General features: G+C 40.2%; 1 protein-coding gene across 3 annotated transcripts in view; it reads right to left on the bottom strand.

The window, feature by feature from the left end:
* LOC136847456 (histone-lysine N-methyltransferase SUV39H1-like) overlaps nt 1–24,251 on the bottom strand; it is a 933,410-nt gene that overhangs the window by 25,157 nt on the left and 884,002 nt on the right. The window lies entirely within an intron of this gene.

Below are 24,251 nucleotides of genomic sequence, written 5' to 3'. Positions count from 1 at the left end.
CGTCCTCAAAGGAGTTACTCTCATGTCCATTAGAGGCTCCATAAGATAGATTAACCCTTAAACGCCAAGCCTCTATTTACAAAAGTGTCTGCCGTATGCTGGCGGGGTTTGGGAGTTAGCGCCGAAGCGGAAAGAAAGTTTTTTAAAAAAATCACAGCATGCTTAGTTTTTAAGATTAAGAGTTCATATTTGGCTCCTTTTTTTCTTATTGCCTGAAGTTTAGTATGCAACTATCAGAAATGAAAAAAATATTATTATATATAAATATTGGAATATATGACAGTGCAAAAAAAAGTTTTCATATATAATTGTATACAATTGTGCTGTGAGCAAAACAGTAAAAGCTAATGAGCTATTTTTTTTTTGTTGTGTTGTACACTAAGTTGCGATGATTTTGGTATATAACAAATTGTAAAACGATCAAAGCAACACAGAGAAAATGTTATCACAAAATGATGCATGAATTCATAACGCTCGGACGTAAAAAATTTTTTTCAAAAACTCACCGCAAATCGAAATATTGTGCTAGAGACTTCCCGTTTGTTGCAAAATGAAGGTAAATCATTGAATATTACTAGAATGTAAGAGTTTTACCTTACAATTACATTTTTCTTACCTTTTCAGTCGAGTCAAAGTTGACCGAAGATTGAAATTTCGGCACTTATCGTGATTTACATGAAAATATTTCAAAACTGATAAAAGCTACAACCATAAGTTATTTTTTGTTGTATTCTACATGAAATTGCGCACATTTTCATATATAAAAACTTTATGTAACGGCTAATATAAAACAGTGCAAAAATTACGACAAATTGACTATAGAAATTCTGAGGTTTTCTGCAGAGTTAGCGCACATGGAGGTAAGGAAAAAGTTTTTTTCAAAAATTCACCATAAATCGAAATATTGTGCTAGAGACTTCTCGTTTGTTGCAAAATGAAGGTAAACAATTGAATATTACTAGAATGTAAGAGTTTTAGCTTACAATTGCACTTTTCGACCATTTCAGTCGAGTCAAATTTGACCGAAGGTTGAAATTTTGGCACTTATCGTGATTTATATGAAAATATGTCAAAATTGATAAAAGCTACAACCATGAGTTATTTTTTGTTGTATTCTACATGAAATTGCGCACATTTCCATATATAAAACGTTATGTAAAGGCTAATATAAAACGGTGCAAAAATTACAACAAAGTGACTAAAGAATTTCTGAGATTTTCAGCAGAGTTAGCCGATGCTTTCTTTTAGGATAAGAAAGAAATTCGCGCATGTGCGGCTGGGTCACGCTTGTAAACAAAACAACAGCGTGATCCGTGAACTCCCAGCATCCCTCAAGACGCGATTTAAAATGTTTCGCAAACGAGGCCTGTAAGTATTTTTCCGCGAATATTTAAAAAAACTTTTTGTAGTAGACATATTTTACTTCCACTTGGCACCCGACAGACAACTTTTGTCAACATAAAATACGTCCAGTCGGCGTTAAAGGGTTAACAAATAGCAAGAATTCTCTTTTAGTCGTTCTCAGCCAGCATTAGCGCATGTTGACACTTGATAGAGTATAGGGCTCAAGATAAGAGGGCTCTTTCTTTTATCTACATTAATTACCTCGGTTCTCAATTCCTATTGTCAACCTGCATGAAGTATTAACAGCGACACCGTATGTATGTCGCCACTGTAGACATGGCACAGCAAACAGCACTTTGTACCTCTGCCATCAGTGTCAACGACACACCATGTGAGACCTATCTTACTCATCACTTTCTTTCAGGTTTATGATATTCACCCAAATCCCATGCCTTTTTTGTCAGGGAAAGTGGGTGGGTTTGAGGGCTCACAGCAGCTACCCAAAATAGGTTTTTCCTATGTCAAAACCTGTTTTTTGATAGTGTAGCTGCTGTTCGTCCTCAAAGAAGCTTACCAAAAAAATTGACAGGTGACGAAATGGCTTAAGCTCTTGAATTTCAATCCCAAACCCCAGATAAAACTTTGATCTAAGGTCAAGCCACAGGTTTTAAACCACATTCTTTATTCCAGATACCCTTTAGGGTCTGGTCACGATGAATATGAAACCAAACACGAACTTCTGGGATGCAGTTCTTTAGTGACTTACCTAAATATGCTGGGTTTGGTCGCAGTTTTGTTGCACCTTTTCCAGCAATATCTTAGCATACCCACCATATCCAGATGACCCTGGTTTTCTGCTCTAGCATCTATGGGGTCAGGACTAACCACACTGTCTCTGATGACCATCCTGAACACACTGAGATTTCTTTGCAAGTAACATTTGTGAAGGAAGCCAACAATATACTTACTTTCCTAATGTCACTTGACTTAAGAAAGGAGCATGGGTCTGCCTTTTTAATAAGGGGCACTAATTTTATTCTTAGCCCATGTAGAGAGAGCGGTTGTTTGTGCCAGGGTGTAGGAAAATCAGACCATCTGGGATGTTTGCCGTGACCTCTAGGAAAGCCTTAAGTGCTTCAACTGGGCATAATGTTTTGTCTGAAAAATTGAGTTTCTTTTTCAGAATGGATTTCCTCATTTAAAGGGTTCTCATTCTTGGCCAGGAATGATGGACCAGGGGACAAGCTGTTTGAGTGATGTAGCATTCCTGTCTAAGAGAGTCCAGTTCATTAATACTAGTTCCTGATGCCAAATCAGTCAAGAAAATCACCTTTTGCAGCATGTGAGTTGTGGTTGTATTGGGGCCATTGAACTGAGGGCTGACAGAAGCCAATGCTGGGTGTGAGACGGGATCTATTCTAATTTATTGGACAGCCTTTTGCTTAGGACCTGTTGACTACCACTCTTAGGCTTCAATAAGCACTGGCCCCCAGATTAATCAATCGTCTATGTAGGCTACCAGTTGAGTTTCTTCTTTTCAGAGTTCCCCAGGTAACTACTGTTGCTAATTTTGTAAAGATTCTTGGGGCAATGTTTAAGGGGATCGGCCGCCTAAAAAAACCCAATAATCTTTAAAAAATTTGATTTGCTGAAAAAAATTCTATGGCTTCGTATAGGGTTCAAGAATGTGTCCATGAAATATTATGCTAAAATTTGCCGTATTTCTCTAGTTATGGCCTAAAATGTAACAATAACTATATACCCATAAAACACCAGTAGCGCAAATGATTTAGTTTGGTATAGTTTTTATGATATATATTACTGAAAACTTCCTTTGAAATGAAATGTATAATGTCAGTAATATCCTACTCGGCACCTTTTTAGTTATTCCTAGCCATGACAACGCACACGTCATACCATGACGCCGACTGTGGCCGAGAGTTGCCTATAAACTTCCAAGCTAGAAGGACACGTTTTTCATGCTCGCTAGCCTTGACTGAACTCTGTATTTTCTGCGGTGTTTTTTTTTTTTTTTACCGTGCCTAAAAGGTCCAAGAGTTCACTTCATGCTTCTAGAATGCGGAAAAGCCAAGTGGAAAAGTCCAGGCGAGAAGTAGAAGAAAGAGTTCAAGAAATTAGTGCCATAGAGGGGAATGGAGCGACGGAGAGAGAGAGAGCTGTCGCCCATCAAACGGCGCAGGCAGCGATCTCTGCTGACCAGAGACCAACCACATCCACCCCTAAACGCCTCTTTATTTGTTCGTCACTACCAAAGGGCAAAGATATTTTAGAAAAAGAAAGCAGTAGCTCGGAGGCTGATATTATAGACGATCCTGAAAATAAAATGATCATAATAAGTGAAGCAAGACTTGATGAATTACTTGAATCACGAAATCCCTAATTCTGAATGAAAAGTAATTCCCAGGATCCATTTGGCAAGGGATGGATTCGAGACACTAATAAAAAGTGTAGGCAACTATGATACCCTAGAGTAATACCTTGCAGCAAGATCAGACAGGGGACCAGGAACCTAAAATTCATAAGAATGTGTCTTAGGCACATAAATAATCAATAAATATTCTTATTTATAATCATTTTGCATTAATTAATACCCAAAAATAAAAATTAAAACCACAGAATTAATTGTAACACAGTCTTTGAAGTCCCTTTTACTTTTTTATGTAACTAAAACTTTGAAGGCCCGTTTCTCAAAACATAAGTTTTCACCTTCAAAATGTATCTCCTCCCTAGTATTGGACCAATCTAAATGAAATTTCATATATAATATGAGGAAACATGGTAGATTAAAAAAAGCCGGGGATTTTAATATTTTGAGTTTCTGATTTTTGGCAATTTTTTTTCTGCAATTTTTCCGGGAAAATTTCATTAAAAAAAATAAAAATTCATATCTCGAAAAATAATTGAAAAATCAAAAATCCCCAGCTTTGTATCGAAGGTCCATATGTGTTTTATACGTGGTTCAAATCTCATCCCTTAAAACCAAAAAGCAAAGGAGGAGATGCATTTTGAAAATGGCCATTTTTGGCCGAAAAATGCTCTGGCGTCACAAAACCTAAGGTCACTGAACAAAAATTTTTTCCCCAGAAGTTCCACACAATATCCTTTAACAAACCCCCTATATATCAACAACCTGTCGTTAAAAAAGTCGGAAACCGGCCGATCCCCTTAACCCAAAGGGCATGGCCTTGAATCTGTACGTTACCTTCCCCATCTGGAACCCTAAGAAGGCGCAAAAGGGAAAAATGATAGGGACGTATCAGTATGTCTTTCAAACCTATAAAAACGTTCCAGGTCCCTTGCGGAACGACTGAATGTACTTGGGCAACAGTAGTCACCCAGAAACTGTGGCAACAATGTGTTATTCAATACTGATAGGTCAAGAATTCCCCTCCGTTTGGAGGAATCCTTCTTGGGGACACTGAAAAGATGTGCTTGGCATTCCAACTGCCATGGCAAATATAGCTATGTTTCTCTATGGATCCCTTTAAAAGGGTCTTCTGCACGTAATCTTCCAAAGAGGGGTCTAATTTTTTGTAAGAACCTCTTTTGAAAAAGGGGGGTATGAAACCATTCCCCCCCAACCTGTTAAAGATAATACTGTGTCCCTAAGGGGAGGACTTCCATTGCATGTGATGCTGTAGAAGATGACCCCCGACCATATGATTCCTATTGGGCTACACCTCTTCCTTTGACAGGCATTCTAGGCATTGCTTTTCCTTTTCCCTGGTAAAGGTGTTTTTGGACACTTTGAATGGGATGTTTTTGCTGCTGTTGTCCCCTTTTGTTTTTGAGAGAATCCTTTAAGGGTGACTGGAGATTTATATGACTCCGAGTCATGGCGAACCTCCTTTGGTTTGGGAAAATAGGGAAATCTCGGGTTTTTTGTTTCTTGGATTTCCTTCTTCCCAAGGAGAGCATATACTGTACAGTTCTGTTGTCAGGCTTGTTCACCGAGCTGAACCATAAAAGACTTCCTCAAACAGTCTTTACAGAAGGGTAATTTGGCCACAGCAGCAAACAATGTTTTGGAAGATTCTGGAAGCCTTTTAATGGCAACTTCCAGCATAGTAATAGAGGTTATGATATTCAGGAGGTGGGGCCTGGCATGAAATCCATCCCAAGGCTGTCCTCTCTGAGATTTTTCTCATAGAGGTTCCCAAACTGTTGAGTAGCCATGTCCAGCAGGAGCTTTTTCCCCTCAAAAGGAAGGACAAGTGTTGCCCCTTCCTTAGTAGAATTACCAGACACCGGGATGACCGAGACAAATGGCTATTAATTCTGCCATTGGCTCTCGTTTCCCAGTTACCACAAAATTCTGATAATCTGCCTTCACCTGGCTGATGTTTTAAAAGGGAAGGGACAGAAGCCTGGGGCTACTCGGAGAGTTGGAGCTCTCACTATCTTTTGAACTGAAGCTTTGTAGCCCAAACTGGCTGTATTATTGCTACCAGTTGGAGCTCTGATGCCAAGCTCTGCCTGGGCAGATTGTGCAGCCATTTTTTTCTTTTGTTTAAAGGCTGAGCATCATTACACCTTACATCTAATTCAGCGTCCAGGATTGGCCCGATTTCCTCTTTGGAATCATGGATAATGTCCCAGATATATTGCCATTCTATAGCAAGGCCACATTTACTACTGCTCATAATTTCCCTGTGTGTAAACAGTTTCTAAAACTTTTCACTGGGACTTAAAACTAAGCAATTAGCTTGCTACTGAGTTTTGGTCCTTCTATGATGGCCAATCTAGGAGCACTTCATCAGTGACCATGTTGATGCTGCAGAGACTATGAAAGTAATGAGTAAGACAGGTCTCGCACGGTGCATTGTTGAGACAGTGATGGCAGACGTATGAAGTGCTATTTGCAGTGCCACGTCTACAGTGGCGACATACACAAGATGTCGCTGTTGCTACTTCTTGCAAATTGACAATAGGAACTGAGAACTGAGGTAATCGCTGTAGAAAAGAGAAAGAGCCCTCTTATCTTGAGTCCTATTCTCTATCAAGTGTCAACGTGCACTAATACTGGCTGAGACCGACTAAAAGAGAATTCTTGATATTACTTAGTCTATCTTATGGGGCCTCTAATGGACCATGATAGTAACTCCTTTGGGGATGAACAGCAGCTACACTATCAAAAATTACTTTATTCCTTTTTCTGTACAGTCCGACCTCTTAAAACCAGCACCCTTGGGACAAGGCCACTGCTGGACCACAGAAAATCCTGGATGACAAAAATCACTCCTAAAAAAACCTCCTTTGTAAACAGTCTTGCCAGCTATTTCCACATACATATTGTTGTTATCAAAAAATAGAATAAAGCTTATGAACAATCACTGTCACTTGTTGGGTTTAGTTCCTTATTAAAATTCTGGCCTGCTTGTTAAGCATCTCCCTGGAAAGGCTTACACCTTCACTACGCTGGAGCTTAAACCACTATATAAGCACACTATTGAATTCTGATCGACTATTGCCCCCGGTTAGGTTACGCTGACAGATATCCATTTGCAAAAGTCAAATAATACAGTTGTATTAAGAATAATGATAATTTTAGTAAAACTGTTATTTTACTTACTGTATGCAATTATAATTCGTGCATTAGTCATATAATTATCGTATTATAATTTATGAACATAATAAACATGTGCCATTTGCATTCTGCTAATGTTTACATTCTTAAAATCACCAGCTGATTGTGTTTTACTGACATCATCACAGTCATTAGTGGCTAAATGAAATACATTTAGGAGATCCATTTTTTACGTAAATTATCAGACCTGGGTTTAAAAATGCACCTCACTTTATTTATAAATGCTATAAATTTAATGAAGCAAAAATGTGATTTTGCCAGTATCAGTTTTTGCTTTTGCCTCTTCCAAAAGATTTTGTGGCCTGCGCATTAATCGTTTCTTCAGCCACAGCTACAACGGTCAATTTTGTAGCAAATACTTTCTTCTCTATTGTGTGAAGGACGGATAAAACTTTTATTTTTATTAATGGATTTAGTTAGTTATAAGTGATTTGTTTAACCAGACCACTGAACTCTTTTAGGGTTCTTCTCGGGAAATCACCATAACATTTTCCTCTCCATTGTATGAAGGATGAATAAAGATTCATTTTAATTTTATTTATGGAAGTCACCAATGAAAATTAGCACATTTTTAACAAGTCGACAGCTGAAACGCAACCCTTAATAAACGAGTGTTAGTTACAGTGAATGATACTGGCAGATGGCTGTTTTTCGATTCAATTGTTTATGTCAGTGCTTGCTGTTGTTTATGCCAGTGTCCTGTGTGTAGTAGTACAGTAAGTGGTTGTTAATTATAAGAAATAATGAATTCTTGGACAAGTCACAAGATAGTAAGCCAGATTTAATGTATAAAGATTTGCATTGCACCTAATGAACTTCTGACTTATTAGTTAAAAACTAACTCAGATATAATACAGTATGTATTATCAATGGTATCTACCGAAACTGAGAGGCATAGAAAGCCTAAACTAGTGTAATCTATTGTGCATACGTCTCACACTATACACGAGATCAGATGATACTCGAGTATACTGTATACGCAAATGATGTGTATATACTGAAACGATGTGTATCACTGCCCTCATAGCCGTTCAAGAACTAGTGGCAGCCAATTAAAAAAAAAAAGTCCCATATAATGGGTGTTGCCAGACCACAGAGTGCTGGATTTATAAGGTCGGACTGTACTATTATGGTTAACGAGTAATAATTTTTGGCATAACTCAAAATGCAGGGCTGTTCACTTTTTTCTATTAGTTTGGTGGTCTATTAAACTGCCATAACATAAAACTTGAGCAGTCTATTTCATGTATAAAAAAGCACCCCAGATTTCATACAGTATCTCAGAAGAGCTTTATGAAACCCTAAACAGATAAAAAATCTCGATACTCTCTTTATTGAACCCAAAATAAAGGTGATCATGTTCAAGTGTTCAGATTAAAATATCACACGGTTGGACTCTAAACAAATATTTGGAACTTATCACATAGGTTATAGATTTAGCAGAGCATTAAAATCTCTCACATCAGTAAGAACTTGTTATTGCTTAAAAAAGGGATTTTGACAAAGGAAAAATCTATTTCGGGGGGAAGACCTGTGTCACCCAGTGAAATGGTTCCAATAGCACTATTTCTAGGTATAAATAATTGCTAAATATACCAGAGAAAAAGCTAACTAGAATGGCGGGATTACTACCCCCGGATTGAACACCTATAATTGGTGTCGGTATACACTAGGGGTGAGCGTATTCCACTATCACAGGCCCATGTCCAATAGATCTCTCTATTCTCAAATTCCAAAATTGGGTGTTCCGTTACAAAGCCGTAACCAAAGATACCCGCCCGCTCACCCACTAAGCGTCATCACGATACCGCAATGTCATCCCATAATTAGCACCCACCAAGCTTGGTATATCACCCGGGTGGGAAAGAAGTGCAGGGATGGGTCACTGGGTGACACAGGTCTTCCCCCAGAAATAGATTTTTCCTTTGTCAAAATCCCTTTTCTGGGCTCGACCTGTGTCACCCAGTGAAATAGTAACAGAGAATCAGCCATACAAGAGCCTGGTGGTACGCCTCAAAGAATACTTAATGGAGCTAAATAAAACTTAGAGAAAACTTCACTGTGTTTTAATACTGCCAAATTATAAGATCAACCACAATTTCAAAACTAAGAGGCACACAGTTAAAATTATAAAATTAACCAAACCAAGACACTTAAAGCTAACAAAATATGACTAACAACAAGGTAACTGCGGTATATGAATGGGTCAGGCTGTGAAGCAGAGCTGACCTAAGGCTAGACGCAGGGCAAGCAGGCGAGGCAGGAAGGCTAGAGACTATACCACAGGTAAACGAGGATAACAAATCAAAAGGACAAGGCACAGTCATAAATTAATCATGAGCTGGACCAGGAGGAACAATACTTCCTGTAGCAACTGTGGAATATTTAAGAGCCTCTAGAGACTTAAGATAGTGGCGTTTAAATACTGTTAGTGATTTCCAGCCCGTATATTTTTAAGGTCAACAAAATTCATATTATGGAAACAGTTAGTTGAGGTGGCCACCGCACGAACATCATGAACCCGAGGTACTGATTCCAGGTTTGCTTGTTTAATGAAATAAAGAATTTGTTTCCTGATGGCTTTTAGGGAAATATTACCTCCATTTTCCCTAACAAAAAGGGGACTGAAGTTCTTTTAGATGTTCTATTTAAATAGGCTCTTAAAGCATTGACTGGACATAAAGACAGATCCTGTGGAAGAGGAATAATCTTCCAAGGAGACCATCTATTCTGTGGATCTTCGTTCTTTGCTAGAAAACTGGGGTCCGGAAATAACAGAACTTCACCTGACGGAAGGAAATCAACATGATTGGGCTCTCTAGAAAGAGCAGACAGTTCAGAAATTCTAGCTCCTGAGGCCAGACTTACTAAGAATAATGTTTTTCTTAACAGACTCAGGTATGAACATAAACCGTTATCAGTGTCTGATACCAATTTAAGTATGTCATTTAAGTACCAGGAGACCGTGTGTGGACGGGTTTAGGAATTGACGAAAAACAGGAGTCTGTAAGATTAATATTAAAACCATGTAAAAATATTTTTCTTAAGGCAGATTTTGTTGCAGTAACAGTACTAGTGGCCAATCCTTTCTCGAACAGTGATCTGAAGAAAGAGATCGCTAGATTCGTGGTCATTTCATGAGCTGTCTGAGGGTAGATTCTCTCTAATCTGATTCTATGAATAATGTATTAAGAGGGTCAATGTTAGCGCCTTTTTGTGCTGCAAATTTCATGAAGTCCATAAGGATAGGGCATTCAGAATTCTTGAGGAAGCTGACACAGTCCGAGTTTGTACTACTTGTGTCAACTGTGGGTTGGGGATATGTTTGTGCGTGAGCTTCAACTCTAGTAGTAAAGGAAACCAACTGCCCATTGGCCAGTTGGGTGCCACTAGTGCTACTTGACCTTTGAATGATCCCAGTTTGTGTAAAACTTTCATTAACAAATTTATTGGTGGAAACAGATCCTTTGCCACCTGTTCCAGTCGATTGACATTGCATCTGTGGGATAAGCTAAAGGATCCAGATTGGGAGCCACGTAACACGGAAGTTTGTGGTTGCTCTCTGTGGCAAACAGGTCTACCTGGAGACCCGGTACCCGAAGGCAAATCCACCCGAACGACTCCTTGTCCAAGGACCACTCCGACTCCAGCGGGGTTGTCCTGGACAGTGAATCTGCAAAGACAATCCGAACACCTGCCAGGTAGGTGGCTGACAGGTGCCAACAATGTTTCCTTGCTAGGGAGAAAAATTAAAAACATCACTTGATTGATATGGCTCGACTTGGAGCCTCCCCTGTTTAGGCAATGTACTACTACTGTATTGTCCAGGACCAGCCTGATGTGAACCTGTCTGGCTGGCCGTAGTATCTTTAATGTTAGAAACACTGCCACTGCCCCTGCCCCTAAGATGTTGATATGGAACTGGTGGAACAGTCGACCACGTTCCTTGAACTTTCTTGTGTTGGGAATACCCTTCCCAACCTCTCAGGGAGGCGTCTGTATGGATCACGAGTGAAGGAGGGGGAAACTGGAGAGGTACTGATCCCGACAAACTCTTGACTGTCGACCAAGGTCGAAGCCTTTTCCTCAATACCTGTGGGATAAGAGACAGCTTGTCTCTGTTCCTCCTGTTGGCTCGTTTCCGCCATACTCTTTATATCCTTCAGTTTGGCTTTCAGCAGCAAGTCTGTTACTGAGGCGAACTGAAGAGAGCCCAGAATTCTCTCCTGGGTACGACGAGAGGCATTTTTGTTTTGAGGAACTGTCTGGTAGCTTTGGCTATTTCTTTCATTTTTGCTGGTGGCAGTGACAGTTTGTGTGTGTTTAGGTCCCAATGGATTCCTAACCACTGAAATTGAGCTGCTGGAACTAGGCGTGATTTCTTTCTGTTTATCCAAGAAGTTGATTACTATATAAGTTGCTCTTTGACATTCTTTGGCATTGGATGCCCAAATTATCCAGTCATCCAGATACGCGGCCAGCATGATCCCTTGGGTCCGCAGCTCTTTGACTACTGTCTCTGCCAGTTTGGTAAATATTTTGGGCGCTATGTTGAGCCCGAATGGCATGACTGAATGAGTATGCTTGTTTTCCTAGTCTAAACCCCAAGTAAGGGGAGAAGTTTCTCGCAACCGGGACGTGATAATATGCGTCCGTAAGATCTATAGAGGTGGTGACGGCCCCACGAGGAAGTAGGGTCCGTACCAGCAAGACTGTAAGCATGCGAAACTTGTCGCATTGAATAAACGAATTGAGACGGGACAGGTCCAGAATTACTCATTGTTTGTCTGAGTCCTTCTTCGGAATACTGAACAGACGGCCTTGAAATTTCAAGTGTCTGACTTCTTTATTGCATTCTTTTGCAGAAGTTCTACTGCAAAGTCCTGTAAGACTTGGGATAGGTATTGATGGAATCTGACTGGAGGAGGAGGCCCTTTGCTCCAGCTCCATCCCAGACCTTTTGAGATTATGCTGTGGGCCCACGGGCTGAAGGTCCAACGGTCCCTGAAGAGATATAATCTCCTGCCTACCTGGGGTGTCTCATTGATTGGGGGAGGTCCTACTTCCTCTTATTCCACGGCCTCCTCTTCCATATGAGAGGGACCTGGATGCTGCGCTACCTCTGTAGGCGGCTCTAACCCTGCTTCCCCTCGCATGTCTATTGTAGCCTCGAAATGTCCCACGGCTCTCAAAAGAGGCGTTGAAAGCTGGGGACGTCATGAAAGTTGGCGTAGCGGAAGCATGCTGAGCCGGCTGCACCAGTACGAACTGCTGCTGAGGTTGCGCCTTAGATGTAGAAGGCTAGCCGACCTGTGAGACCGGTACCCCTTGAAGCACTGTTGGAGCTTGAGGTCTCTTAAAGCCCTGGAATCTCCTGAACCTTTTCCTTTCTTTAGGTTGAGGTCCGGAGGTCTCAGAGAATTTCCTCTTGAAAGGAAGGCCCCAACGAGAGCGGACACTTTGGTTTGCTCCAGTGGCCTCCGCCATAACATTATTGACCTCACCCTTTGGAAAAAGGTTAGGTCCCCAGATAGAACTTCTCACCAGCCTATTGGGCTCATGCCTGATGGTGGCCTCTGCGAAGATGTGTTTCCTGCAGTTCTATCTGGCTATCACGTTTCCTGCAGTTCTATCTGGCTATCACAAGTCATAAAGATCCGTTGGAAGGAAGCCAATAAGGACTTCGTGAGGACTGAAACAGAGGCTCGTCATTATAAGCTAATGCCGTTACCTCTGAGATGGTGACTGAGTGCAGGGAGCGACTCAACCTGCACCTGCCTCAAATTCAGCTTTGAGCAGAGGTTCCGGAATTCTGGGAAGATGCTCGCTGAATAGGGTGGAGGCACACTCGTGGTTGAGTTTCCCCACCATAAAGGTTGCCGGAGCTCCCAACCAACACTCCGAGTCTCCGGGGAAGAGAAGAGAAGTAGAATCTGTTTCCCGGAGTTGAGGCATAGGCTTGCCATCTAGCCCCACCTGAAGGGTCAATTTCGTAAACTTAGTAGCGCAAGGGGTAGGAATGGCGTCACCAACAGAGAACAACGTAAAACTTCCTTGAAGGGGGTAAGCTTTGTGTTCCCGCACTCCCAACTTGTGAGAGCGCGCGCAACAGGGTGGATTGAGCTTGGTCCCTTGGGAAGATAACTGTCTCTTTAGGGACCTTATCAGACCTAACCCAGGCTTCTTCCATTAACCTGGCAAAACCTGGATGGGGAACTAGGTCGGCTGGAAAGAACTCCAGTTCCTCCGGACGACGAGTGCCTAAACCTTCGATGGTCAATGTGCTGTTATGCAGGGGGGCATGTAAGGCCAGTCGCCACGGGTTTCCCTTATCAAAGGGGGGCCAGTTTGGAGGCATCCGGGACAACATGGGATTGATGTGCTGCTCCGGATTGGATGAATCCAGAGAGCAAGCTTTCCTGAACCTGCACCTTTTGTGCCAATGGCTGCATTGACTCTCCGGAAGGCTGTAAGCTTGTGACCAGATCCTTTAGCCTAGCTTCTACCTTTGAGTCGATTTTCTGCATTAGCAGATCGACAAAGGCCTCAGAATCAAATCCAGGTTGTGGAGACTTAGATTTTGAATCTCTGGACCTCGAACCCTTATAAGGGGGAGTAGCCTTACTTGTGGACGCCACCGGTTTGGGGGCGGTGACGACTTAGAGGAGCTGGCGGATTAGACCTTTGAGGTTTTAGAGGACTTTGTTAAGTCCTTCTTTTTCTGAGATTTCACCTTGGGCATAACAGACCGAGATCTGTCCCCAAGTTTAGCTGGTTTGGAAATCCCTGGAAGGAAGCTGATCATGACAGAGAACCAGTGATTTTTCATCACCTTGGGAGAGGCGCGAACTCGCGACATCTGAGCGGCATGCCACGACACTAGCGACCATACCAGCGGACCAGCAAGAAGAAGAAAAAGGTGAATTAAATAAAGAATTAACCAAACTAACCTCGCCTGCCTCACTTACTACCCTACCTTCTACCTGATGGGTTTCTACACTCATGGGCTCCAGGTGGATGTTAATAACCGCCACATCCTCTGCCACCTCTCCGCACAGGGAGACGTCTCGGGAGGGTTGCGTTTCCAATCTGATCTTTTCAATGATTGGGGCGACCAACTCCCTCGGTAATGCGGCGGAGATCCGAGCACCAGGGTAGAGGAGATTACAGATCTCCTCCAAGAGCACGTAGGGGTTGCCGGACGCAACATTCCTCCCAAATCTGCCGACCCAGGTCTTCAGGGTCGACAGCACAGAGGTACGGATTAATGGGTTAGACTGGAAAAGAAGGTAGGATTTACCGAAATATACTCCTCATTTTGTATGTTTCTAAATGAGGCATCAATACCGAAAGAGGCTAAAGGTTAGCAGGCTCTCATCACTTACAGATTCATCGGACACCAGTTCGTAGAGAGCGTAACAGAATTCACAGCCGTCTGGGTGCCAAACGGTCACATCCCCAACCTGCAATGCACAGCTGGAGTGCGAGCGGCACACTTCATGTCCGCATGATTGCTGGAGAACGACCGGACACCCTGGTTCCTGACAACGTACCATCTGTAAGTGGACTGATGGTAAATGAGTATTATTAAAGCAAGAGTCGCCGGAATAGGTCCGGCGACGAGAGAATACTTTAACTTAGCTTAAAAGATTATACAAGCGAAACAAGGCAAAACCCCTCCGGGACTGATCCCGGCAGCAAATTCTAAACTATTGCTTAACCCTTAAATGCCTATTGGACGTATCATACGTCGACTAAAATTGTCTGTTGGGTGCCAAATGGACGTACCGTACGTCGACTACAAAAAATTTCAACCTTCGGTCAACGTTGACTCGACCGAAATGGTCGAAAAATGCAATTGTAAGCTAAAACTCTTACATTCTAGTAATATTCAATCATGTACCTTCATTTTGCAACAAATTGGAAGTCTCTAGCACAATATTTCGATTTATGGTGAATTTTTGAAAAAACTTTTTCTTACGCACAGCGGTAACTCAGCGAAAATTTCATAAATTCTTTCGTCATTTTGTCGTAATTTTTGCACTGTTCTATATTAGCCGTTACATAAAGTTTTATATATGAAAATGTGTGCAATTTCATGTACAATACAGCAAAATACAACCCATGGTTGTAACTTTTATCAGTTTGGAAATATTTTCATATAAACCACGATAACTGCCAAAATTTCAACCTTCGGTCAACTTTGACTCGACCGAAATGGTCGAAAAACGCAATTTTAAGCTAAAACTCTTACGATCTAGTAATATTCAATCATTTACCTTCATTTTGCAACCAATTGGAAGTCTCTAGCACAATATTTCGATTTATGGTGAATTTTTTAAAAAAACCTTTTCCTTACGTCCGCGCCAGAAATTCTTTCGTCACGTTGTCGTAATGTTTGCACTGTTTTATATTAGTCGTTACATAAAGTTTTATATATGGAAATGTGCGCAATTTCATGTAGAATACAACAGAAAATAACTCATGGTTGTAGCTTTTATCAGTTTTGAAATATTTTCATATAAATCACGATAAGTGCCAAAATTTCAACCTTCGGTCAACTTTAACTCGACCGAAATGGTAAAAAAACGCAATTATAAGATAAAACTCTTACATTCTAGTAATATTCAATCATGTACATTCATTTTGCAACAAACTGGAAGTCTCTAGCACAATATTTTGATTTATGGTGAATTTCTGAAAAAAAAAAAAATTTTTTCCTTACATCTCTTGTATGATAACTCGGCGAACATCTCAGAAATTCTTTAAATCATGTTGTCGTAATGTTTGCATCGTTTACATTAGTCGTTACATAAACTTTTATATGTGAAAATGTGCGCAATTTCATGTAGAATACAACAGAAAATAGCTCATGGTTGTATCTTTTATCAGTTTTGAAATATTTTCACATAAATCACGATAACTGCCAAAATTTCAACCTTCGGTCAACTTTAACTTAGCGACTGAAATGGTAAAAAAAACGCAATTGTAAGCTAAAACTCTTACATTCTAGTAATATTCAATCGTTTAACTTCATTTTGCAATAAATTGAAGTCTCTAGCACAATATTTCGATTTATGGTGAATTTTTAAATAAAACATTTTCCTTCGTCTCTTGCGCGGTAACTCGGCCGAACATCTCGGAAATTCTTTCGTCTCGTCGTAATATTTGCACTGCTTTAAATTAGTCGTTACATAAAGTTTTACATATGAAAATGTGCGCAATTTCATGTAAAATACAACTAAAAATAACTCATGGTTGTAGCTTTTATCAGTTTTGAAATATTTCCATATAAATCACGATAAATAGAAAAAATTCGACTTTCGGTCAACTTTAACTCAACCGAAATGGTCGAAAACTGCAATTGTAAGCTAAAACACTTACAGTCTAATAATATTCAATCAATTAGCTTCATTTTTCAACAAACGGGAAGTCTCTAGCACAATATTTCGATTTATGGTGAATTTGTGAAAAAAACATTTTTTTACGTCCGCTCGTTACGAATTCATACATCATTTTGTGATAATATTTTCTCTGTGTTGCTTTGATCGTTTTAAGATTTGTTATATACCAAAATCATCGCAATTTAGTGTACAATATAACTAAAAAAAAATTAACTCATTAGCTTTAACCGTTTTGCTTACAGCGCGATTTGTATACAATTATATGTTTTTTTTTCGCTGTCATATATTCCAATATTTATATATGATAATGATATTTTTTTTTCATTTCTGATGGTTGCATACTAAACTTCAGGCAATGACTAAAAAAAAGGAGCCAAAAATGAACTCTTAATCTTAAAAACTAAGCGTGCTGTGATTTTTTGAAAAAACTTTTTTTCCGCTTCGGCGCTAACTCACCGAACGCTGCCGGCATACGGGAGACGTTTTTGTAAATAGGGCTTCGGCGTTAAAGGGTTAAACTGACGAATGTTCTAACTTGTTATATAAACAGGTACTCTATGACATTCCGCCGTAAATAGTCACTGAAAACCCATTGTGGCGGAGTAGGGTGGTGGGGGATGTATGGCCCCTTACCAACCAGCCAGGGCGGAAACCAAATATTGGAAACCGCCAACAACCGTGACCCGTACCACCGGGGTGGTTAAATGAATAAGAACAACGAAAAATCAGACTAGACCGGCGGGGAAGTAAATACTATACTCTTTCTAAAATGTTTAGATCTCTCTGGCGGGGTTGTCTGGGTCTCCGCAGGTAAGGCATATATGCCAAATGTATAACAACAACAGCGAGATAAAATCATTTCTCCCATTACAGATATCAAATAAAACCTTTTTCGTTACGCAGAATTCCAAGTCTATTACATAAGTTCACGATTGATAATGTTTTTTTAAGCAATTACAAGAAACGGAATCAGATTTTCTATCAATATGGGATCTCATTTTGGTGGTGTTGCCAGTACTACACACACGGATCCACATGCGTTTAAATCCACGAATTTTCTCTGGGGAGCACTTTCAGTGGTCACGGTCGTCACGGTATATTATGTCTGGAGGCATTTCTCGTTTCTACATATACCTTGATTTCTTAACATCGTAGGTAAAGAATAAATTGGTAAGCAAGGAAATATGAAATAAAGCATAACAGTAAGTTTGGCAAGAGAAAATAAACATTCGTATACAGACAGATCTCTGTCTCTCTCTCTCTCTGAAAAATAATAGATTGGAAACAATGACTAAATATTGCTTGAATACAATATGGCAACAACGTTTTGGCCTGACTGAAGGGTAGAGTGACTTTGACACCGACTTACAAGAAGTCATTCCTGGTCATCTCATAGACATCATCTTCACAGCCGAGAAAAGGCAATCGTCTACAAAGTAAATAGGTATTTTCAAGATGAAAAGGTGAATGGAGGGCCTATGTTATCCCATAAAAAAGCTCTTGCTTGGACAGCTGCTGCAACAGGTTTCAGCGAGAGTACAGTTAAAAGAGTCTGCAGCAAATTAAATGAAGAATGGTGGGCAGACTGAGCATGAGCAGCCTGTATTTTCGTCACCGAAAAAATCTCAACCTGCAACCGTCACTGCTTTGGACGATTTTGACACATGCGTCATTACAAGGGCAGTTCTGTCCTTTTATGAAAGACAGGAAATTCCAACTCTGGACTTGATAAAAGAGGAATTAAAAGAAAGAATATCTTTTAATGGCTGCCGTGAATCCCTTCGTAAGGTTCTCATGAAGAAAGGATTCAGATTTAAGAAGGTTGCTGGGTGCAAATTTTTTCTTGGAAAGGCGAGATGTAACTGTAGCTCGGTCAAGATTTTTGAGAGAGATGAAGCGTCGCAAGAGTCAGGGCAGAAATTCGTGTATCTCTTACGTGAAACTTGGGTCAATCAAAATTACACTGTTCAAAAGTGTTGGACAGACTTACCATCCCAGCAAGCTACGGGGGTAAAACCTCCCACCGGTAAAGGAAGCCGATTAATAATTCTACATGCAGGAACAGAAGACGGTTTTTTCAATAATGCAGAACTGGTTTTTCAAGCTAGGAATGATGGGCAGATGAATGCTGAAGTTTTTGAAAAATGGTTTAGAAATCAATTGCTACCGAACATCCCTCCCAACTGTGCAATCGTGATGGACAACGCATCATACCATTCTATGCAACAGGAAAAGTATCCAACCTCATCTTGGAAGAAAGAAAACATAAAGCATTGGTTGATAGAGAATGGCAAACAGCCAAGTGATGATTTGCTGAAAATTGAGCTGTATGAACTCGCTAAACGACGTATTAATAAGATTGACGAAATTGCAGCTGAAGCAGGGCATAAGATAGTACGTATACCACTGTACCATTGCCAATACAACCCTATTGAGCTCATATGGGCTCAAGTGAAGTCTTATATAGCGAAAAAGAATACGTTCAAATTGGCAGACCTTAAAATTTTTGTGCAAGAAGCATTCAACAATGTCACGGCGGAAAACTGGAAGAATGCAGTGGAGCACGTAGAGAAAATTCAAAAAGAGGATTCCCGGCAAGATGTGGCTGTAGACAAGTTGGTTGACAGTTTTGTCATCAACATACCTGATAGCTCTGAAGACGAGTTTTCTGAATAAATTATATATAAAAAAGAGAGGATTAGGCCTACAGGGGAAACCTCTCTCTCTCTCTCTCTCTCTCTCTCTCTCAAAAAAAAAAAAAAAAAAAAAAAAAAAAAAAAAAAAAAAAATGCACCTTGACTTTTACCTCAGTGGTGGTGTGGAAAAAGTTTGATTGAAAAAAATAGTCTTTTAAAACTTAAGATGATCGTCACTCCTTGTTATAGATAATATATAGGCGACAAAGAAGTTTATTTTAATTTGTAATTTGAAAAATGAACAAGAAATATATCACCTATTTCTATAGCATTAATTAAATACTTTTAAGTATCTAATTGTGTAATAATGATAAATGTACATCTATCTACAAGTACTGACAAAATAGATAAGGTGATCATATGTAAAAAAAAAATAAAGCTGTAAGATTTAGAAAAGAGAGAGAGAGAGAGAGCAGGGCGGAGTAGGATGGAGATTAAAGTACCTGGAAATCAAAAGCCCTGAAAATCTTATAAGTATAGCCTCAGAGTTTATCTCGAAGACATTTAAAGGTCTGTCACACAAATGTCAGTTGCCTGTTTTCATAAAACTGGCAACAGGGCAGATCTTTAAAAGCCTCGCCAGAGAGATCTATTCGTTGTGGCAAGAGTATAACATACCATAACTGTTATCATGCAATCACGGAACAATGTTCGACGCTCCAGCTACTAATAGTAAAACCATTAGAAGCAAGCTAACGAAACACCGCCCGTATGGGAAAGGTAGAAAGTGACGGAAACCCGGCGAATTGCGACCGGTCGGGTGGGTAGCACCTTCCAGACGCCGACTAGAACCACATAACGGGGGTGCTGAACGCAAGCCAACGGCTTCCCCCTTACGAGGATAATGCTCAGGTGATGTCACCAATTTCTAATCAATAAGGTAAAAGGACGGTAACTAGGCTACATACAAGAGAATATGGAGTTAATGATCGTAGCCTACTCTCTAAAAACCAAGCTTCTTGGACCAGTCAGGAAGGCCAGGGTTAATGCCACTGGTGTGGGGAGAGAAGGACCTACGTCCTAGCTCAGCCACTGGTGTGGGGAGAGAAGGACCTACGTCCTAGCTCAGCCACCTTTCACAAAACTGGAACAACTTGGACAGTAGGTAAATTAAAAAGTGAGGATCCCTCACGCTAAAGGAACTTGTATACTAGACTAACCTCACCTCCCAAACCTAATGGACTGGTCAGGAGAGTTAGGTAGCCTGAACATCGTGTAAGAGCACTGTCATGCCTAGCCTAGGTAGGTTAGGCTAGCTAAGAACCTTAATTAGAAATAAAACTACCAAGTATATAAACAAACAAAATATCATAGGAAACATTCGTGAAATGGGGTTGCCTAGGATTAAACATATCTAATACCAATATGAATACAAAGTTGACTCGACAACAGGGAGGGCCAAAGAATATGCATTATCTTCGGTAACATTTGGGTAAACGTAAGGTACACAAAATGGCCTCCCTGACACCGAATCGTATGCAAAACTTAATCTAGGAATATATATGTCATCCTTGCTTGTACATAACAGCTAACATCATGAATAAATAATTTACACCAACGAGAAGGAACCAGTTCGCTGGAGGAGAAGGGAGACCGATAAAAGGACCCAAATTCTATTGCCAGAAAATGGGGGACCTAATGCCTTCATGATAGCGAAGAGGCAAATGACGATACCTCATCCCCAACCAGCGAAACGGTAAATTCTCCAAATAAGCTCCAAACTATGGAGTAAATATATATAAAAACTAGGAGAATTCAATCATTTATCAAAAAAGTTAAGATTGAAGGTCGAAACGAGCAGAGGCAAACATACAGCACACGCCTGGACATGACGCAGCGCTGTTGTATTTAGGTAAACAATATTTACGTAAACCTAAAATACGATGCCTCTGCGAAAATAATCCAACCAGAATTAGTACTCAACTTAGATGGTGAGAAAATCTCGGTGGAAGACATGATGAGCCGCCAAAATAGAGAACACAATCACCACCAAAATTTTTACGTGTTCTCGTTGCAGTGCTAAATTTGGAATGTCGTTGCGGTATCGTGATGACGCTTAGTGGGTGAGCGGGTGGGTATCTTTGGTTACGGCTTTGTAACGGCACACCCAATTTGGGAATTTGAGAATAGAGAGATCTATTGGACGTGGGCCTGTGATAGTGGAATACGCTCACCCCTAGTCTATACCGACACCAATTATAGGTGTCGATCCGGGGGTGGTAACCCCGGCATTCTAGTTAGCTTTTTCTCTGGTATATTTAGCAATTATTTACACCTAGAAATAGTGCTATTGGAACCATTTCACTGGGTGACACAGGTCGAGCCCAGAAATGACATTTTTATAATAAAATTAAGTTATATATATACTTACCAAGTAATTACTTAGCTAACATTATGCTCACACGGCATCCTAAATTCAAAATTCCCTGTAATGCGCCAATTGTAAAGGGGGGGGGGACAAGTCCCACCCACTGCAATGGGGGTGTAAGAATGACTAACCGCCAGTGGTGTCATTCTATTTTATTGCTGCACAGTCCATGAAAAAAGGGGAGGGAGGGCTCTCATTCAGTAATTACTTGGTAAGTGTATATAAAAATGTCATTTTTATATAAGTAACTTACCAAGTAATTACTTAGTTGAGTCCCACATTGCAAGGGGGTTGGGATGAATGGACTATTGTAATTCAACAAACACATTGGGTGTGGTAATAAACTTGAACTAGAAAGGTGGCTAGCACTGAAGCAGTGCTTGTCGCTTCCTTACCTGGTAAGAGCGCTACAGCAGATGACTGCTGCCTCTGGTTGGTGCTCATCTTAACCTGTAGTGGCGTGGCGAGGAGCCGAGAGTCGCCTCTACATCAGTGGAAGTCTTGCAACGGAGGATGTGCCAGATCGCTGACAAGAAGTACGCAGGAAAAAAGGTTGCCCTTGCCCCTGGCGCAGTACCACAAATCAACAACCGGAATTCAGCGTCACCCACCGACACAACAAACCACTACCCATCCAAAGAACTGGTGGGTCCTCCAGGTATAAAGTAACCCCAGGCTCCCCAAAAAACTTGACAACCTACATCAAGGTAAAGAAACAGGAAAGAGACAGGACTCTCCTATGCTTCTCCCAACACCATGCCAGTCACTGCTAAAGGTCCACGGGTACTGCAATTTTCAAAAATTGTCTCCACTTCTTTCAAATACAGTCATACCCCGAACTTACGCGAGGTTAGGTTCCAGAACCCCTTGCGCAAGGTGAATTTTCACGTAGGTTTGGTACGGTCTCTAAAATTGCTAATAAATGCTTATTTGTAAAATTTAAACACTAAATATGACCCTAATCATGCTCCCAAATTATAAAATTAACTTTTAAATGAAATTAAAGTTACTGTAATTTCATTTAAAAGTTAGCTAAATATATTACTCTTAAAAAAAGAAATAAATGGTTGACATAAAAATAGAGAGTTGGAAGAGAATTTCTCTCTCCCCTTCTGACGGATCTATTTTTAGAAGTCTTCTTAACCTCTTTTTAATACCTTCTTTATTCTATGGCTCTTTCTCTTTGTTCTGAAATGCTTTTTCATGAACAAACAGTGTTTTTTTATTTTAACTAACACAACTCTTAGTTATTATGTCTCTGTTTTACAATGTATTTGCCACACTAGCGCCTTTACAGTTCGTAGACAGTACAGGTGAAATTAGATCAATTTAAACTATCTACTGTACAGGTAAAGATGTACAGAAAAATAATAAGTTGTAAAAATGTGTCAGTGCTAACTATGAGAGAGAGAGAGAGAGAGAGAGAGAGAGAGAGAGAGAGAGAGAGAGAGAGAGAAAGGGTTGTTCTTACTTAAGTGAGTGAAATTATTTATCAATTATTACGGAGACTCAGAGAGAGAGAGAGAGAGAGAGAGAGAGAGAGAGAGAGAGAGAGAGAGAGAGAGAGAGAGAGAGAGAGAGAGAGAGAGAGAGGTGTAATTGGTGGGGTATGAGCTGAACTCCAGTAAAAAGAGACACTATTGATTAGCAGGTCTTATACATATTTTCTACCCCCACCCTCCCCTTCAGGTGGATGGAACTTTGCTGAATGAGTCTGAAACTTTAGCTATTCTAGGTGTAACTTTTGACACATCTTACTTTTGAAAAACATCTAATGAAAGTTTCAGCAGATGCTGAACAACAGGTATTGTTCTTCAGGCCTCAAATGTTTATAAGTGATAAAATTAATGTAACCTGTTTTAGGTCATTTGTCCTTCCTTTACTAGCATACTGTTCTCCGGTGTGGATGTCTGCTTCTTTCAGAGATAGAGTGGTTCATGGTGATAGGTTTCTGTTTCCCAATAGTAGCAGTTATGACTTGGACCATCAATGGATGGTTTCTTGTCTTTCTTTTTCAGCACCAATATGCAGCAAATATGCCTCGCTCTCGAACTTCTCAGTTCCAGAGATCCTTGATTCCTCACACCGTTGGACTTTGGAATAGCCTCCCAGAGGATGTTGTGCAATTGGAACTTTTGAAGTTCAAGTGAAGATGCAATGCATTACTTCCCTAATACATTCTCCTTGCATTTTAATACATTTTTATCTATTTATTAATTAATTTTTTTTAATAAGTGAGATCTCTTCTTTCTTTATTTCCCTTTCCCTCCTCTTACTTCTTCCTAATGAGCACCCTATTCTTTGGAAGCTTGAATTTCAAGTCAATAGTCCCTGTGGGCTTGTTCTATATGAAGAAATTTCATGTTCTGAGTAATATAATAATAATATTCTCTTGGAACATCACCATAAACATCAAAGAACAAATAAACCATCTTTGTCTTCTGAGGAAAGGGCATGAACAGGTCAACCTGGGGCAAGAGAGCAATCCTCCTAGGTGAAGAAACTCCCTTAGGAGGTGGAAAACCAAAGGAAGCTGGTAGAAGAAAAGGTCTAGAAAGATCTGGTGGTGTGTAACCCCCACCAACAATCTTCCTTCATTCCTAAAACTTTGCACAATAAGAAGAGAACCACACAAGGTTAAGAACAAACACATTTTTTTCATACAAAAACAATATTTATGCAGGTCTACTGAGGTGGGAAATATAAAACAGTCACATGGCCATCCACATCCACATACTGGCATTGCTCAGGTTTCTCCTTCATTTGAGGAAAACAAGGTAACAAAGACATTAAAGATAACAAAAAACAACAGAAATGCACAACTGTTGAGG

The sequence above is a fragment of the Macrobrachium rosenbergii genome, chromosome 16 (assembly GCF_040412425.1).
Source record: "Macrobrachium rosenbergii isolate ZJJX-2024 chromosome 16, ASM4041242v1, whole genome shotgun sequence".
In the NCBI taxonomy this organism is placed as follows: Eukaryota; Metazoa; Arthropoda; class Malacostraca; order Decapoda; family Palaemonidae; genus Macrobrachium; species Macrobrachium rosenbergii.
The sequence above is the reverse complement of the archived record's forward strand: the minus strand, read 5'-3'. Positions and strand labels throughout refer to the sequence as shown.